This window comes from Phascolarctos cinereus, unplaced genomic scaffold (genome assembly GCF_003287225.1).
Source record: "Phascolarctos cinereus isolate Bilbo 61053 unplaced genomic scaffold, phaCin_HiC Scaffold_726;HRSCAF=1367, whole genome shotgun sequence".
NCBI classification, from domain to species: domain Eukaryota; kingdom Metazoa; phylum Chordata; class Mammalia; order Diprotodontia; family Phascolarctidae; genus Phascolarctos; species Phascolarctos cinereus.
The window spans coordinates 95,958,802-95,978,500 of NW_027556098.1; the positions used below are offsets into that span (position 1 = coordinate 95,958,802).

Here is a 19,699-nt window from a genome sequence, read left to right on the forward strand (position 1 = left end):
AACTCAAAAGCATATGGAAGTGATTGTTAATAAATAAAAATAAAATTATATGGCATCTAAAAAAATAAAAATAAAAAAAATAAAGATCGTAGATTTTGATCTGGAAGGGACCTTGGAGATCATTCTACAGAGGAAGAAAGTGATGCTAAGAGAGGTTAAACTGTACAGGGTCACAGAGGCAAGATTTTAACTCAGGTCCTCTGATTTTATCTAGTCACATGCTAGATAAAATATCATTTTTCCTGATGTTCAAAGCCCTTATTAGTCTGTCCCCAACCTGCCATTCCTGTCTTACGTGCTACTACTCTTCTATACAAGCTTCTCACTATAGTCACGGTGGTCTCATCTTCACAACAGACTTAGAAATTTCATATCTCCACACTTTTGCTCACCCATTTTCTCCTATCTGAAATACTTTCCCTTAATAATTCTCCTTCCAAGTCTCATACATTCTTCATGTCCCAGCTTAAAGCTCACTTCTTTATCTCTAAAGCCTTCTCTGACCACCCCCACATGGAATAAACTCTTAACTCCTGTGGCAAGTATTTGCTATATATTTAATTCACTAATTAAACACCATCTGGTGGTGTATCTTCTATTTTTTTTAACTGTTATTTAAATATTTGGCTGTCAATTAACATTTCATATGTCTATGCCTTATCTCCTTAAGATCAGGGACCATATCTTCTGTTTTCTGCAGGACATGAAAATTCACAGTACACAATCGATGCTAGATAAGTGTTTCTTAAACTGAATTCCTACATGTCTCTTGTACTGATTGTACTGATTGTAGTCAGTTTCATTTCAATGATAATAGCTTTCCACTCCATGACTTGTACATTCCTGATTCTGTCTTCTTGTTTTATGAATTCATCATCATCATAAATGAAATTCCTTGACAAACAGGATTCATGTAGATAAGGGTGTCTGGGAAATTTTTTTTAATTTGATCTCAAAAAAATGGCACACTAACTTTAAAGGAACCCTAAAATGGTCTAGTGTTAAGGGGTAATCAGCTAGGGAAAGGAAGTTAGTGTGATAATGGATAGAGGGCTGGACTCAAAATCAGCCCAACTTGAGTCAAGTCCCACATATAATGACTCTGTGTGATCTAGTATTCAGTCTTTCAGTGAGTGCCCTCAGAATTCTCTAAGATCCTAAGTTGATGATGTCCCTTAATAGAGGGATTTTCCTCATTGAAATTCTCAATATCAATTAAATCAAATGTCTAGATGAAATCAGAGATCATTTATTAAGATATGTAAGACACTAAACTGAATACTTTTTGAGCACCCCCAAGTTTACTGAATGCATGTGACATGGTATCCTTCAACATTCATGTTACCTTCCTTATCTGTTGTCTCAAATCTGTGCCTCACTCTTCTCATCTGTCAAATAGGAACAATGACATTTGTACCACCAACCCCAAAAGTTTGTTTTGAGGATAGCACTTCATAAAACTTAAATGCTACATAAAAATGGGCTTGCTTTCATCAATAATAATGCATAACAAGTATAGCAATATTAATAATAACATTGATTTCTAAAACAAATGTAGGGGAAGAAGGACTTGGAAGTTTAGCAAGAGACAAGTGACCCTTGAAAGCGGTCCAAAAATGAGCATTCTTCATTATGAAAAGCAAAATGGATAATTTTGATTACATTAAATTGAAAAGGTTTTGCACAAACAAAGCCAATGCAACTAAGATTAGAAGGAAGGTAGAAAATTGGGAAAGAATTTTTACAACCAGTCTCTCTGATAAAGGCCTCATTTCTAAAATATATAGAGAATTAAGGCAAATTTATAAGAACGCAAGCCATTCCCCAAAACTGAGCGTTCTTTATGTTGAAGAGCATCGTGTTCTGTCCAGTCTTGAGGCAGGTGAGTCATGAGACCTAGAGTGGCAAGTAATCAGAAATCTAGATGTGAACAGTATCTATATTAATAATCCTCCATTAAACTTCGTCTTCTGGGAGCTTCCTCCACCAACTTGTCCCCAGAGTGCAACTGCCATGGATTCAAAAGTACTCTGTGAGTCTACACTCCTAATGTCATAGTTCACCAGTCTCCACTGATCAGCTGAGGAGTACGGGGTGCTCAGGAGGATTGGCACCTCTAGACTAGCCCTTTCCAGGGCTGCTCATCCACCTTTGGTGTCCACCTGATTCACCCAACTCTTACCTGTGGCTCAAAGAAGCTGTAGCATGCACAGCCACACTGTGGTAAAAATGTCTCAGCAGATGAGCTGAACCAAGTTGATGGTGAATGACAGGCCTCAAACCTGTAGGTGAGTTAGAGCGATTTCTACTCCAATCATGTGAAGACTTCCCCCAGCAGAATAGGGGGATGGGAACAATTTGTTCCAAAGGCCACGCAGGTGGCTAACTCAGGCACTGTGGGACACTTAGAGCTTGGTCAGACATCAAAGACCCCAAAGACTGCATCATCGCCAGTTGTCTTGACTTTTGTTCTGCCGCTGAACTTCGATGACTCTAGAAGAGAGAGTGAGGCTGACAACTTAGTGTAACTCTGCCTCAATTGAATCCAATTCACACACAAGTCAAGATATCAGCCTGTGATGTCATTTGTCCTCTTCAAAAACCAACAAGAAACAACAACTAATCAGCCAGTAGAAAAAATTAACTTAAGGCAAATTAGCTCGTGGCATCATACGAGCAATGTAATAAAACATGCCCTCCATAAACTTAGGGTACACTCTCTTTCAACTATACATAGTGTCAGTGACAAGAGCAGGCATACACTGAAAGAACATTATTAGTGAAGCATGTGTGTAGGGAACACATGTGGCCATGACAATTCATGCCTCTAGCATTATAGAGACCCAAGATCCTTCCTCTTCTCCTGGTTTGCTCACTGATCCTCCTTGGGCATGGTGTCTCTCACTGCTAAGACTAATCTCCTGAATCCATACTTGTGGTCTCTTCTCTGCTGCCAGAGGTCACCCTCTTTGGAGTCACCTCCACTGACTCTCTCTGCCTCTCCTTGCTGGGTGCAGTATAAGTAGCTTCACTGACAGATGCCTTGGCTAATGGAAGAAAGAAGGAAAATCACCACCACCTCCAGGTGAGAAATGATTCCTTCTCAAGAGCTGAGTTCTTCTTCCATAACTAGTTTTCCTCCTGTCTATGAAGGGTCACCTTCATGTAACCCTCCTACCTTGGCTGTGTCCAAGAGCTGGCCAGTTTGCTTTTGACTGGCCACTAAGGGCTTCACATCTTGCCAATGGCAGGTATCCTCAAATTCCATCACAGAAAACTTCTTGCATTTCTCTTATTTTCTATTTAGTATTTTATTTTTCCCCAGTTACATGTAAAAACAATTTTTAATATTTGTTTTTAAAACTTTGAGTTCCAAATTCTCTCCCCTCCCAATCTGATATAGGTTACACATGTGTAGTCCTGCAAAACATACCCATAATAGCAATGTTAAAGAAAACATACTTCTTGCATTTCTTAAAGGGGTAACAGGCTCTAACAACCTTGGCACTATTACTTCTATGATTTAATCAACTCCACCCATTTGTATGCTGTTAAATGCTTAACAACCTTAATTAAGCCATGCTTTTTGGTTTAATCTGCATAAGTAACATTCTCTCCCATCACTTTCTTAAATCTAGACAATCAATACCAAATAAGACCTGATTTTTAACATTTGCCATTGCCAGCTGAAATGCTCAGACCGAAATTTTAGCCATCTGCTGGGATCTCTGAGCCCCCTGACTCCACACCATTTCACCTGCATTCCACAAATGAAACATTTATTAGGCACCAACTACCCTAGTCACTGCACTAGCTGCTGTACATACAAAGACAAAAAATTAAAACAGCCCCTGTCATCAAGGAGCTGACATTTTAGAGAGGCCTCATTACATTTATGTATTGCTTTCTTAGATTATTATTTCATTCATATCCATATTTAACCATGTAGTCTTTCTATCATTCAGTTTGCCAAGTATAGTGTTTTTAATAAATGTGTGTGGGTTACTTAAAGGATTAACAAGATGCTGAGGGGATGGGTTTTGTTTTTGTTTTGGTAGCCTGCTGATGTTCCCATACCAAGAGCAAAGGAGGAACCAACATTTATGGAGCAGCAAACTAATTATTTGTACATTTAAGACAATGCCACACATGGAAATAGTTTAAATACAGACACTTATATCCTTTTAATCTACTGACTTTGGGAGCAAAAGAAGGAGAAAAAATGAAAGAAAATATTGGTCAAATTAACATTGTAAAGACCTCACAGATGCCAAAAATTATTTACCAATATGGCTTAAATCATCTTAAAGGAAAACATCCATTTGGGGTTGTTGTTTTCAAAGAAAAGAAATAAGGAGATTATTTCACAACTCCACCAACAATGCATTAGTGTTCCAATTTTCCCACATCTTCTCCAACATTTATCATTGTCCTGTTTTGTTTTATTTCTTCATTCTTGTGGTTCCTCCCATTAGTTCTAATTGTTCTTTACATCATGACTAATAGGAATGTATAAGTATAGCCTATATCAGATTGCACGCTGCCTTGGACGGAGGAGAGGAGGGGAGAAAATTGAAAACCCAAAATCTTATGGAAGTGAATGTTGAAAACTAAAAATAAATAAATTAGTTATCAAGAAAAAAAAGAAATAAGGAGAAAAAAATTCAGCATCTCAAAGAAAACCACAGCCACACACACACACACACACACACACACACACATACATACACACAAAATAGAGATTTTGTTTTGTTATTCTTATTAACTTAGGTCATTTGTATAAATGTTTATTCAATAATTTTCCCTTCTTCCTCATCATAAATATATTTCTGCTACCTGTCAAAGAATAAAATGCTATTTTTATTATGACTATCATCATTTGGGATTGCATAAGAAAACTACTGGTAAAATTAGGGACTCCATATGCCTTCAAAAGGAAAATGGGATATGAAGGTTGGGCTAGATCTTAAGAAAATGCATTTGGCAGGATATTAAAATTAACAATGTAATAGTAATAAGTTAATAATAATATATTCTTTCAATATCACCTTTCCTCTAGGGATCTCAAAGCATCTAAGGACACATTCTTAGGCCATACTGATTCTGTGTCAAAAGTACTCTACTTTTATGATTAATCCATCTTGCATTCTTTCTTATCTTTCTCACGATTCAGTGGTTCACTTGGAATTTTCATAAGACTTTTCTATGTTTTAATCTTGGGACACTATATAAACTCTGCTTCTTGCTTCTACAAAGGGAACACACTTGAGTTTCGCCCTCACAACTGTGTTGTGCAGGTGCCTGCCTAGAAGCCAGAGCCAGAAGCAGGAAGTGGTGGGGGAGCATTAGTGATGGCTCAATGGATGTATAGGGAGAGAACTCGGCTTTTAGCATTCATATTTCTCTGCCTTTCTACATTTACTTGTCCCAAATAATATCATGTAAGCCCAGCTGCAGTACATAAAAGTTGGAGCCAGGAGCAGGAGTCAGGGATAGTTACATGATGGATTAAAAGTGGGATGTTTTTATTCACTGGGGCCTGTGTCTTTCTAAAGCATAATGCTGATGATCAGAAGGTTGGGTTGGAAGGTCACCCAGGATGCTCCAATACCAGAACACAGCAGTCTAAAAAGTTCGGGCTGAAAGAGCTTTGCCACTAGCTAGCCATGCAATCTTCATTCAGTTCAGTTCGACAAAAATTATTATCCACCTACACTATGCAAGGAGATGTGTGACCCTGGCTGGGTAAAGCACTTAACCCCTCAGTGCTCGGGGAAACTCTTCAAGACTATTAGTTGCAGAAAATGTGTTAAGCTGCACTGGTTGAGGGAATTCCCTTATTAAGGAGCTCCCTACACCTATGACATCACAGGTCCAGTCCCCATCCCTATTCCAACATGCAAGGCAGCTTTGTATAGTGGATGGAGACCAGTGCATCACGCAGGGCAAGAAGAAAGGAAGGAAACAAGCATTTATTAAGCACCTACTTTGTGCCAGGCACTGTGCTAAGTGGTTTAAAATCATTATCTCATTTGATCGTCACAACAAGGCTAGGAGGTAGGTATTATTATCTCCATTTTACAGGTAAGGAAATTGAAACAAACTGGTTAAGTGACTTGCCCAGGGTCATATACCTAGGTACTTATCTCCTAAGTAGCTAAGTCTAGATCTAAACTCAAGTCTTAGGGATTTCAGGCCCAGCAATCTATCCATTGCCCCACTTAGCTGCCTCAGACAAAGTCTGAAGACCTGCCTTCAAATCTAGCCTTTGGCACTTTAGGATATAGAGAGCAAAGATTTAGAGTTGGAAAGAACCTTAAAAATGAGCTGATCCATTTCCCTTTATTTTACAGATGAGGAAGCCGAAGCCCTGAGAAATTGTTGTTTGTGTTTTGTTTTCAAAGAGAACCAACGACATCGTGAGTGGGATGTCATGAGTCCTGCGTGAATTAGATTTAAGTGAGGCAGAGCTGTGCAAAGTCATCAGCCTCACTCTCTCCTCCAGAGTCACTGAAGTCCAGCGGCAAGACAAAAGCGAGAGCAACTGCTCATGGCCAGGGATGCAGTGGATGACCTTGGTGTCTTCAGTGTCTGACCAAGCTCTAAGCTCTTCACATTGCCTGCTTCAGCTACCTTCTTAGCCTTTGGAACAAATTGTTCTCATCTGCCCATTCTTCTGGGGGTAAGTCTTCTCATGCTTGGGGTAGACACCTCCCTAACTCACCTGAGTTGAGACCTGTTGGTTGCCCTCAACCTGAAAAGGTTAAGTGACTTGCCCTACCACAAAAGTAGCAAGTGGCAAGGCTGGGATTCAATCCAGGGCTGAGATTTGAACGAAGGGCTTCCAAGCCTTCATTCATTCCCCTGTATTGTACTAGCTGCATGACCTTTGAGCCTTGATCAGTCACTTAAATCTCTCTTGCACATAGGGAGCTAGTTAAAGCTTATCTATAAGCCATAGACTTTGGAGCTCTGCATCTGCATAGGTAAATGGAGTCTCTACACCTGGAGTTCCCTACAATGACAAAATCACATATCCTTCCCCTATTCAAGTATGTTCAAGGTACCAATAACTTTCCCTCTCTGGGCTGCTGTTTCTTCATCCCTCAAACAGCATTTGGCCAAGAAAATTTTAAACGTGTTCCAGTTCTTATGTTGTATTAGATGAGGCTGTTTCGTTTCCCACTTTCCACCTGTTAGAACACTTTGCTCAGACTACAAAGTAATGAAGTGTCATTTGCATGACTCCAATTTGATCTTATTCCTCAGAGCAGGTGGAGCTTTCCTTCCTGGCAAAGCTCTGAAGGTGATTGCTTCTGACATGCATTTCGTTGAAGGCTGCATTTTAACTGAGCCTTCCATTCTTTCCTCTCTCATACCCACTTAAGGACCAGTATTTACACACAGCTATGTAATTACCTTCTAAGCAAGAGAAAAAAAGCACAGCAACTCAAGTGTTGTGGAAAAGACAGTGAGTGTACAGTAGTTTGATGAAAGTATTCTTGATGTTGACAGGTGAGGAAGGCCTACACATAAGAATGGGCCTCGAAAGACATTGGGAGGCCTGAGCTTTTCTGCTAAAGCCCTTTCAGGGAGGCACCCCAGCTTAAAAGCCTTAGCCCTGGTGACCTTAAAGCCTCCTAACTGCTTAACAATCATCCTTCAAAATTATAAATTCTGTGTCATTCTGGGAAGGGAGTTTGTGTTCAGTATGGAAATGTTGATATGTTAGGCAGCTAGGCAGTGCAGTGAGTAGAGCGCTGGGCCTGGAGTCAGACAGAATCATCTTCCAGAATTCAACTCTGGCCTCAGACACTTACTAGCTGTGTGATCCTGGACAAATCACTTAACCCTGTTTGTCTCAGTTTCCTCATTTGTAAAATGAGTTGGAGAAGGAAATGGCAAACCACTCCACTATCTTTGCCCAAAAAAAAACCCCAAATGGGGTCACAGAGAGTTGGACATGACTCAACAATCACCGCATGGAGATGTGTTAGTTTGATTCATCGGTGACCCACGATTTGAGCTCTTTCCTGTTTGTTTTACATTGAGGTGTTTAGAAAATTTAAGGTGGGAAATGTCAGCACTTAGGATGGAATAGATTCAGCTTCTGTTTAAACAAATAATTATAGCTGGTAAGACTTTCCATGACACTTGTTATCTTTGGGGGGGGAATTATTTGGTGAACTCTTTCAAAACAAAATTAAAGGCTCCACAACTCCAAGAAACGTCCACTAAAAAAATCACAGTTGGCCGTGCTGTTTATAGATACTGCTCTGTGAGTTTGTGCTGAGAATGAATTGAGCCCTTTAATTCTGTTTGATTAAACAAACACTTTGTAAGTGTCCCTGGGACAGCCTGATTCTAATCTTGGTTTAGTGACAGGAAGATCTAGAATCAAATCCTGCCTTAGATAGTTACTGTAAGATTATGGGCAAGTCGCGGAACCTCTCTGAAACGCCAGTAATTCTTTTAGAACTTTAAATTCGAATGGGTTTACAATCTTTCCAGCCACCCAGAAGGAAACCAGAGTTTAACGGGGCATCTCGGCATCTGTCCTATGACTGCTTCTCCTCACTTGGAACACCTGCTCTCTGGTTCTGCCCTTCAGAGGCCACTCCCTCTTCCACCTCCTGCCCTCACCTTCCCTTCAGTTTATGGACTCCACAGCAGATATCTGCCCTAGAACTGAGATGCCCTGAGTAGTGGCTGAGTACAAACCCACCTAATCTAAATCCTATCTAGCCACCCCAGACCATGCCTGAGTGCAGTCATCTACCAGGAAATCTGGGCCTATCTGGGCCTCATGCCATCTGCCCTGATACCACGCCATACAAATTTATCCCCATCCTCCCTTTTTTACTTCTCATTCTGAAAACTGTCATCAATTGTTACTGCCGTTATTACTAGAAAAGACATAACAATCCACATTATCCAATGACTCCACTCACAATCCCTGTGATTCCTCAGATCAAAACTTCCTTCCCTGGCCACAACTCTATGTGTTTTCTCCCCCTATTAGAAGATAAGCTCTTTGAAGGTATGAATTCTTTTCACTTTTGTATTTCTCTACCCAGTGGCTACCATAGTACCTGGCACTTAGTAACTACTTGATAAATGTTTATCCATTCAGTTATTCATTCATTTATGTATTCATTGCTTGTCCGAAGTAGTTCTCACATGGAGAGTTTCCATACAAAAGAAACTGTAAGTGCCTGATTTATTAATGCAAAGTTTCTACTATGTGCAAGGCATTGTGCTCAGCTGCTTTTAAAGATGAAAATGTGGCACTTTCTGTTCTCAAAGAACTTGTGAGAAACTGGCCAATATAATACAAGGTGGAGTGTGATGGAGAAAAAGAACTCCAGACAATGCATTCTAGAAAACCAGAAGAATAGCATATACAATGACTACAATAATATAAATAAATATAACTGAAAGTCAATTAATTCATGTTAAACAAAATGGTGGATGCTGCTTCCAGACAACTAACACTAAAATACACATTCCCTTTTTTGAAATTATAAATTTGAAAGCTTTTTTTTTTACTGTCCTAAGAATATCTGAGGACAGAGAGAACACTTAGAAGGGGAGGGCATCAGGGAAGGCTTAACAAAGGAGATTGCATCTGAGTTGAGACCTGGAGAATGAGAACACAAATGCAAGGAGGTAGGAAAAGGTATGCCATATTTGGGAAATACCTAGTGATCCACATTTGCTGAAATTAAGAGTATATTAAAGGAGCTGATGGGAAACGAAACGGCAAAGTAGGTTGGATTCAGATTGTGGAGAAATTTAAAATCCAGGCTAAATGATTTGTACTTTATTGTTTTTAAAAATTTTTTTAATTTTATTTCCAATTTATGGGATAAATAAGCATTTCCATAACATAGCATAATAAAAAAAATTGCACATGAAATTGCAAATCTATTATGTACGGCTTGCTATTCCTTTTAAATGTATATAAAGTTATCGTGTAAATTTTTTTCTTTATTTCTTCCCTCCCTCCCACCCTACAGATGGCCACCATTAGATACAAATATGTATGTGTGTATATATATATGTATATGTATATGTATATATATATGTATATATATATGTAAAATCATTCTATACATACTTCTATTTATCAGTTCAGTTCTTTCTCTGGGTGCAGATAGCTTCTTCCTTCATATGTCCTTTGTAGTTAATTTGAATATAATAGTTAAAATGATTTATTCACTCGAAGTTGTTCTTAAAACAATATTGCTGTTTCTATATACAGTGCTCTCTTGGTTCTGCTCATTTCATTCATTATTTTGTGCAAGTCTTTCCATATTTTTCTAAAATTATTGAGCTCATCATTTCTTGTAGCATAGTAGTATTCCATCATAATCATATACCACAATTTTTTCAGTCATTCCCTAATTGATGGGCATCCCTGCAATTTCCAGTTCTTTGCCACCACAAAGAGCTGCTATAAACATTTTAGAACATATAGGGTTTTTTTTTCCCCCCTAATCATCTTTGGAAACAGACCAAGTAGTGGTATTGCTGGGTTAAAGGGTATTTTATACTGCAGACAATGAGTCATTGAGTAGGGCAGAGTGCACTAGAAAATTAACTGGGCAGCTGTGTGAAGTATTGGAAAGGAGGAGAGACTGGAGTCATATCTAACTAAAATTTTCACTTGGTAAATTATTGACAAGTAGATACATTCATATCCCTTGCCACCCTGGAGGGTTCTGGAGGATTAAAGTGAGGCTGGTGACTTTGCACAGTCCTCCTCACTCAAATCAAAGTCAACTGCAAGTTATGTCATCATCTTCCAGATGTCTTGGTCCTCTTCGAGGACAAAGGACAAACAGAACCTGTGAGTAGCCCCAGGTGCATGAATGCCTCTCCCTCTCCCTTCCCCTCCCTCCCCCCTTCGGTGTTCTGCCTAAAGGAAGGTAAATTTTCATGGCCAAAACCTACCTAGTTAAGTTGGGGTTTACTGGCTGGATTTCTCTCTCAAACACCAAGCCTTAAACCCAATTCACTCCGGATCTCATTGATTGGACAGCAATAGGTCCTCGTCCAAGCACCGCTTGATGGTTATTTTTTGGGCGCTCCGGGCTCAGAGTGAAGGTAAATAGTAACTGTTTCTCTTTTGGCCAGCAATCCTGAGGGTCTTCTCCTCCCGGTTTGATTTTTTTTTTTTTTAAAGAGGCCGTCCCTTGACTGACTTCTTAAAGAGGCCTACTCACTGAGTGGGAGTTGCCTCACTCAATGTGAGAACTTGAAAGGACTTTAGCTTAAAAGAGCCAAGGTTTCCCACTATATCCTGGGCCATCTCCAGTCTTCCGGATGAATATCTGGCCACTGAACCCAGATGGCTTTGGAGGAGAAAGTCAGGCTCGAGATCTTGCACAGCCCTCCCTCACTCAAATCAAAGTCAATTGTAAGTCATGTCATCATCTCCCTGATGACCTAGTAAGGACAAACATAATAACAAAAAGCCACCCAGGAGAAGCCCCTGTGCTAATTGGTAACTTTCTCCCTGGGAACACTATTTAAGGAAGGACCCCAGCCATATTTCACCCCACCCCACCCACATCTGGATTCACTCTCTGAATGCCTTTGCTCTGTCCCCACGGTGCCCTTCCCTCCCTCCCCACTCCTTTTGGGGTGTCCTATGTGTATCATCTTACCCTAATTAGGATGTAAGCTCTTTGAGCATAGGGAATGTTTCGGGGGTTTTTTGTATTTCTATCTCCAGGGCTTAGCACAGTACCTGGCAAATAATGAGAGATCAATAAGTGTTCTTTCATCTGTCCTCTGTCTGTCTACCTAAAAAAGTCAATACAACATCATTTGGTGTATTATGTCCAACTTTCTCATTTCAGAGTAACCTCATTGGCAGAGCTTGTTCAACTGTTAACCATATATATAATTTAGTAATAAAATAAATCAACATTTGTTCCAAGTTGAATTCTTTTTATCTTTTGTAATAGGGGTTTTTTTTTTAATTTCAAAATGCTGTTACAGTCAAGTTTCTAGGCATCTGCTTCAGTTGACATAACTGAAAATGAGTTTGGCCTATTTTGGGTCATTTGGCTGTTTAATTCATCCTGTATTATCTAACTTAGAAAGAGAATATTGGCCTGAAGCCTTAGGAATAGGAAGTATTAGATCAGTGTTTTTTAAACATCCATCAATTTCACTGGCCAAAAGGGACTTGTCTTGTAGGTTAAATTACTAAACACAATAGAGTTTTAATGTAAAAATCTGTAGGCTATTGAAGATTGTTAGGACAACTGTGGTTGTGTTACTTTGGGCAAATTCCATAATGCTCTGTATGCAGTAGGCATAAAATAAATGTTTGCCAAGTTTGTTGGGTAGTAAGGGAGACTCAATTTTTGCTACAAAAAGTACACTCTCTTTTCATGTCATCAATCTATTTTCTTAACTCACACTTTTCACTTATTTTTAAAAGGTTTATACATATTTTAAATTGAGCATTTCTTTTGAAAATTTGTAAAGATTGATCTTGTAGGAATCCTAATGCTGGTTTCTGTGTTCTTTTTTTTAAGGAAAGGGACTGGATCTATTATTTCATTGATTAAAGAGAACTCCCAGATAAGAAAACTTTTGCTACCGATACAGATCAGCTTCTTCTCTTCAATTTAATAGAGTTGTCTCAGCCCAAGAATTGTTCATCTTTTTTTTCTTCCTATAGACAATCAAGTGAAGCCTATGGACCCCCTTCTCAGAATAATGTTTTTAAATGTATTAAATAAAATACATAGAATTGCAAAAGAAACCAATTATGTTGAAATGAAATTGTATATATAAACATATACACACATATATCTGTACATATATACATACACACACATTTAAAAGCAAGCTTACAGACCACAGGTTAAGAGTCCCTGCCTTAGAGAGTTGGGTCTAGAGCAATGAGAGATTAAATGATTTGTCCAGGATTATAGAGCCAATATGCAAAAGAGCATGACATGAGCCCAGGTTTTCTTGACACTGAGGCCAGCACACTACCCACTACACCATGCTGACTCTCATATTCTCTTAACTGGTTAAAAATTATTGAACCCATGGATATGAACCTTCTGGGCACTTTGGGCATGTTTTATCTATTTTACTAGAACAATAAGTACCACTAAAACAAAAGACATTTAAATCATTTCGCTTTTACAAAATCAAGCATTTGTTGCTTAAAATTTGGCTTTTGGAATACTTAAATTTTGAAAATTAAAAAAATACCTTTAAAAACTTTTTCATCCAGGTAAGCATGAAAAATATTAAAATATCAGAGCTCCTTCATAATATTTTTTTTAACTGAATTGAGCTCACTCTTCACTTTTTCTCTTCCAATTTCTTAGTAAGCCAGAGGGGGAAAAAGATGGATTTTCCTGATTTTTCAGATCTCAAAGGACTTTTAAATTCATAATGAATAATTGAAGAAAAAAAGATATATTATTTCTAGATGCTCTTAAAAGAGATACACATTTTGGCACCCTTTTTTTTGTTTGTTTTTGTCAATGGGGTTAAGTGACTTGTCCAGGGTCCCGTAGCTAGTAAGCGTTATGTGTATGAGGTCGGATTTGAACTCAGGTCCTCCTTAATGCAGGGCACTCTATCCACTGCACCACCTAGCTGCCCCAAGAGATACACATTTTAATAAGGCATGGAATTTTATCAATTAGTAGGATGGATGTGGACCAATAGGGATATGGATGCATACGTATGTAGTGTATGTATATTTGTATGTATATATACTCATATGTATGCATGTATTATGTGCGTGTGCATGTGCGTTATATATGTATGTATATGACATACCCAGATAACTATATCACAAACTAAGGAGATTATACCTACACTCTCTCAGGGTTCTTGGGAGAAATGTGTTTTGTGAACACTTAAACATTTTGTGTAAATGTGAACTATTATTATTAGAGAAGTGCAAAGCAAAATGTCACATGAGGTCTCCAAAAAGGAACTCATTATCTTTCCCCCTAAGTCTCCCTCCCCTAATAAGTCCCCCATCCCCCTACCTTACCCCCACTCTTACCTTCCCTATTTCTATAGAGGACAACACCATCCTCCTAGTCCCTCAGGCTTATAATCTAGGTGTCATCCTGGATTCCTCACTATCTTTCACCCAGCATATCCAAGCTATTGCCAAGGCTTGGTGATTTCATTGTTGCACCATCTCTCCTATAGGTCCCCCTTGTCTTCTCTGACACTGATATCACTCTAATACAGGCCCTCATCACCTTAGATATGGACTATTACAATAACCTGGTGAGTCAGCCTGCCTCAAGTCTCTCTCCACTCCTTTCAGCCACCAAGGTGATTTTCCTAAAGCTTAGGTCTGACCATGTCACCTCCCCCACAGCCCATTTAAATAACTCCAGAGGCTTCCTATTGCATCCAGAATCAAATGCAAATTTCTCTGTTTGATGCTTAAAGCTCTTCAAAACCTAGTCCCCTCCTACCTTTCCAGTCTTTACACCTTACTCCCTATGGCCAACTCTTGTATCCAGTGACTGCCAGCCTCTTCATTTCCACCTACTGGCACCCTGGTTTCCTTTTAATCACAACTAAAATCCCATTTTATTCAGGAAGTCTTCCCTCTTAATTCTAGTGCCTTCCTCACTAATGCATTGTTGATGGAGCTGTGAAATGATCCAACCATTTTGGAGAGCAATTTGGAACTATGCCCAAAGGGCTATAAAAATGTGCATACCCTTTGACCCAGCAATAGCACTTCTAGGGCTGTATCCCAAAGAGATTCTACAAATGGGAAAAGGACCCACATGTACAAAAATATTCATAGCAGCTCTTTTTTGTGGTGGCAAAGAATTGGAAATTGAGAGGATGCCCATCAGTTGGGGAATGGCCGAGCAAGTGGTGGTATAAAAATGTAATGGAATATTATTGTGCTGCAAGAAATGATGAACAGGCTGACTTCAGAAAAACCTGGAAAGACTTGTATGGTCTGATGCTGAGTGAAGTGAGCAGAACCAAGAGAACGTTGTACACAATGACAGCCACGTTGTGCGATGACTAATATTGATAAACTTAACCCTTCCCAGCAATACAAAGCTCTGAAACATCTCCAAAGGCCTCATGATGGAAAATGCTATCCACATCCAAAGAAAGAACTATGGAATTTGAATGCAGATCGAAGCATACTGTTTGCTTTTTTTCTCTCTCATCTGTTGAGTTTTGTTTGCTCTTTCTGGTGGTTCCTCCTGTTGGTTCTAATTTTTACTTACAACATCATTAATGTGAAAATATGTTTAATAGGAATGTATATGTAAAGCCTGTATCAGATTGTGAGCTGTCTTGGGGAGGGTTGTGGGGAGGAAGGGAGAGAAAAATTTTAAACTCAAAAGCATATGGAAGTGATTGTTGATAAATCAAAATAAATTAATTAAAAAAAATAAAATGAAATGAAGCTTACTACTGAAAAAAATTTCTAGTGCCTTCCTTCTCTTACTGATTTCCTATTTATTGTGTATTAAGCTTGTTTGTGCATATGTGTTTGTTTGCATAGTGTCTCCCTCATTAAATCGTAAGCTCCTTGAGGGCAGGGACTGTCTTTTGCCTCTTCTTGTATCCGCAGCACTTAGCACAGTGCCTGGCACTTAGTAGGCATTTAATAAATATTTATTGATTGACTGATTCCAAGTTGGAGCAGAGGAGGATCATTATTACTGTTGAAGGGATCAGGGAAGGCTTCCTGGAGGAAGTGACATTTGCATTGGGCTTTAAATAATGGGTAAGAAATGTAATGGAAAAGAGAGGGAGGAAAGCTATCTTGGCAGAAGGAACAGTATAAGCGATAGCATAGAAGTGAGAAAGTACATAGTGTTTTCAGGGGAATGGGAGAAGGGAGTTGGCCAGAGCACAGAGAACGTGCTGGAGAGTTACGTGATGTCATTTTGGATCGGTAGGGTTCTACCAGATTGTGGGGGGCCTTGAGTGCTTCCATGAAGCTTTATTGTTCAGTCATTTCAGTTGTGTCTGACTCTTTATGACCCCATTTGGGATTTCCTTGGCAGAGATACTGGAGTGGTTTGCCATTTCCTTCTGTAGCTCATTTTACAGATGAGGAAACTGAGGCAAACAGGGTTAAATGTCTTGCCCAGGGTTGCACAGCTAGTAAGAGTCTGAGGCCAGATTTGAACTCAGTAGAATGAGCTTTCCTGACTCCAGGCTCAGTACTCTGTGCACTATGGCGCCACCTAGCTGCCTGTCTGTTTTCTATTCATTTCCAGAATAAGAGGACTTGTCAGAGTTTGTGCTTTGCTGGCATAGCTTTAAAAAAAAAACCCAAGGTCAAATCCATGCCCACAAAAATGAAGCAGTGGAGTAAGAGTTTAATGTGCAGATTCCACATTTAAAAAAAAAAGGTAAAGAAAAAAACAAACAAGGCCCATTAGCTCTTCTCAGTTTACTCATCTGGGAAATGGATAGAATGATATTATTTCTACATCTCCTATGCATGATGTGAAGCTAGTCCACTGACGTAAGTAAAATACATTGTGCACTTTTTACACAAACACCAGTGGCACGTATGGCAATACTCTCAGCTTTTGGCAATGAGACTGACATGTTTCAGTCAAAAATGTATGCATGTGCAAATGTTATTTTCAAATACAACAAGTCCAGAAAAGATCATTGCTACAATCCAGTACTGTGTTACTCATGGTGACCAACTGCTGTGCCTGAGAAACCGTTGCCTTTTTAATTGATGATTCAATATGAAGTTATACATAGGAACATCGAAGGAAGGGAATAAAGGTGTTGTAGCATTGTCTGACAAAATCTGCAAGTGGTGCCCAGGTGTAGAAACAGGTTTCTGCATGTTTCAGGGGTTGAATTATTTCACTGTTTATTATATTTGTTAAAGTTAGAACCCAATTAGATTTTTGACAAAGTATGACAATGTTATTTTTCTCAACAGCAACCCAATAAGCAAATAATTAAATTAATTTTTATGGCATGTTTCTTTCATAGGGCTCAGTGCCTTCATGTACAGGCATGCCTTGTTTTATTGCCCTTCATTTTAGTGTACTTTGCAGATATTGCATTTTTTCACAAATTGAAGATTTGTGGCAACACTGTGTTAAGCAAGCGTATCGGCACCATTTTTCTAACAGCATGTGCTCATATCATTTCTCTGTATCACATTTTGGTAATTTTCACAATACTTCAAACTTTTTCATTATTATTATATCTGTTATAGTGATCTATGATCAGTGATCTGTGATGTTACAATTGTAATTGTTTTGGGGCACCGTGAATCACACCCATAGAAGATGGTGAACTTAATCGATAAATGTAGTGTGTGTTCTGACTGCTCCTCCTACCAGCTGTTCCCCCTCTTTCTTCCTCTCCTTGGGCCTCCCTATTCCCTGAGATAAAACAATATTGAAGAATATTACATAAACTTTGTTGATAAAACAGGAGCAGGGTTTGAAAAGACTGACTCCGATTCTGAAAGACGTTCTATTGTGGGTAAAATGCTATCAAACAACATCCCACACTACAGAGAAATATTTCATGAAAGGAAGAGTCAATCAATATGGCAGACTTCACTGTTGTCTTATTTTAAGAAATCTCCAGTCACCCCGGCCTTCAGCAACCACCACCCTGATCAGTCAGCAGCCATCAACATCAAGGCAAGACCCTCCACCAGCAAAAAGAATATGACTTGCTGAGGGGCAGCTAGGTGGGCGAAGTAGGGGCAGCTAGGTGGCGAAGTGGATAGAGCGCCTGCCCCGAAGTCAGGAGTACCTGAGTTCCAATCTGGCTTCAGACCAAACACTTGACACTTACTACCTGTGTGACCCTGGGCAAGTCACTTAACCCCAATTGCCCCCCAAAAAAAAAGACTTGCTGAAGGCTCAGATGATGGTTAGCAGTTTTTAGCAATAAAGTATTTTTAATTAAGGTATATTATTTTTAGACATAATACTAATGCACACTTAATAGATACAGAAAAGTGTAAATGTAACTTTTATATTCACTGGGAAACCGAAACATTTGTGTGACTATTGCAATGTTCTCTTTAATGTGGTGGTCCGGAATCAAACTCACTCACAGCATCTCCAAAGTATGCCTATATATATATATATTTGCTGATTCTCTCATAATAAAGATGAGGAGGATGGAGCAGGGAGGGAAAGAATGTGAAAGCAGAGAGGATGTTGCATGTTCTTTTATCTAGACAAATAAACACCTATGGCACATAGGAAGAGCTACATCTGAGTCTGGATTCTGACAACTCTACTAGCTGTGTGACTTTGGTCAAGTCACCTCGTCTCCTCTGGCCTCATTTTCCTTATCTATAAAATTAGAAGTTTTCACTAGATAATCTCTGTGGTCCCTTCTAGCTTTAGTTATCTTACATGCTTTATCTTGATTGTCCAAGAACTAGCATTGCTAAGTTTGGAGAGATATAGCACCAGGAGGCTGACCATGAGGTAATGAATTACTTTGTCCACAGAAACTCATGAAACTATCTACTACGCGTGGACTGGGTTGCAGCCTGTATCAATGCGGGGAATACCCACAGAGGTGATATTATAGGTCTTTGAATACTGGAGATTTGGATGAAATAATAAAACTACACCCAAAGGGTGTTGCAAAGGCTTACATTTAATATAAGTGGGCTACAAGATATTGTTAACAACTGCTTGTAAACTATAATTTGTATTAGGGACATCATTGAGAGCACAGAAGACACAGAAAAGGGGATGGATTCAACACCAAGCAAGAATGAGAAACGATAGATAGCAGAAATGTTAGATTGGTATAATAGACATATAAAAAGAAAATGAGGAAGGCACCAAGTGCGTTGGACATATCCTCTATGAAGAATTCATGGAAATAAATGGACAAAAATGGCACAGATCTATAGAAGTGGAAAGAGTACGATGCCAACAAAATCACAGGTCCTTCAAAGCACTAAATTATGTTTTTCTGAATTAGTAAATTTTAGCCATTGAGGACACAAGAGCTATTATTCGTGACCCCCATCTCTGATTTAAAAACATTCTATTCCTAGTATGCCCGTATTAGGTATGACTTTGGGTAAGCCTCTACTTCTCTGTGCCTCAATTTCCCCATCTTTAAATTAAAAAAAAGATTAACCAGACCTCCGCTGCTGTCTTATAATGGAACCTTCCTCAAAGTCTAGGGCCTTTTCCCCCTAGAACATCCAACCACTTCCATGCAGCCTTCTAAAACTGGAATATCCCACCCACGTGACCCGCTCCCCTACCTCTCCCATGGGTGAGTTCTCCTGAGTCTCTATTTTTTGGTGGACCCAACCCAGCCTCAGTTCCCATCCCTGCCCTGTTCCTAACTTCTGGAACTCAAAATTATGCCCTGCTCCAGGTGTCTGCATCCCTGTTGCCATCTCCTTTATAGATCCTTTTTGTGTGTTATCTATCTTCATTAGAATTTAAGCTCATGCAGGGCAGGGACTTTTTGCTTATCCTCAGCACATAGCACAGAGCCTGGCACATAGTAAGTCTTTAATAAATGCCATTTCCTTCCCTCCTTCCTTCCTCCCTTCCTTCCTCCCTTCCTTCTCCCTTCCTTCTTTCCTCCCTTCCTCCCTTCCTCCCTTCCTTCCTTCCTTCCTTCCCTCCTTCCTTCCTCCCTCCTCCTTCCTTCCTTCCTTCCTTCCTTCCTT

The 19,699-nt window shown here is 39.3% G+C and overlaps 1 long non-coding RNA gene across 1 annotated transcript in view; it reads left to right on the plus strand.

Annotated features, from left to right (window-relative positions):
- LOC144454500 (uncharacterized) overlaps positions 1–12,784 on the plus strand; it is a 65,939-nt gene extending 53,155 nt beyond the window's left edge. Inside the window, exons 2-3 of the long non-coding RNA XR_013482936.1 lie at positions 6,354–6,682; positions 12,555–12,784. This is a non-coding gene — a long non-coding RNA (uncharacterized LOC144454500). The remainder of the gene's footprint in view (positions 1–6,353; positions 6,683–12,554) is intronic.
- The last annotated feature ends 6,915 nt before the right edge of the window (positions 12,785–19,699 follow it).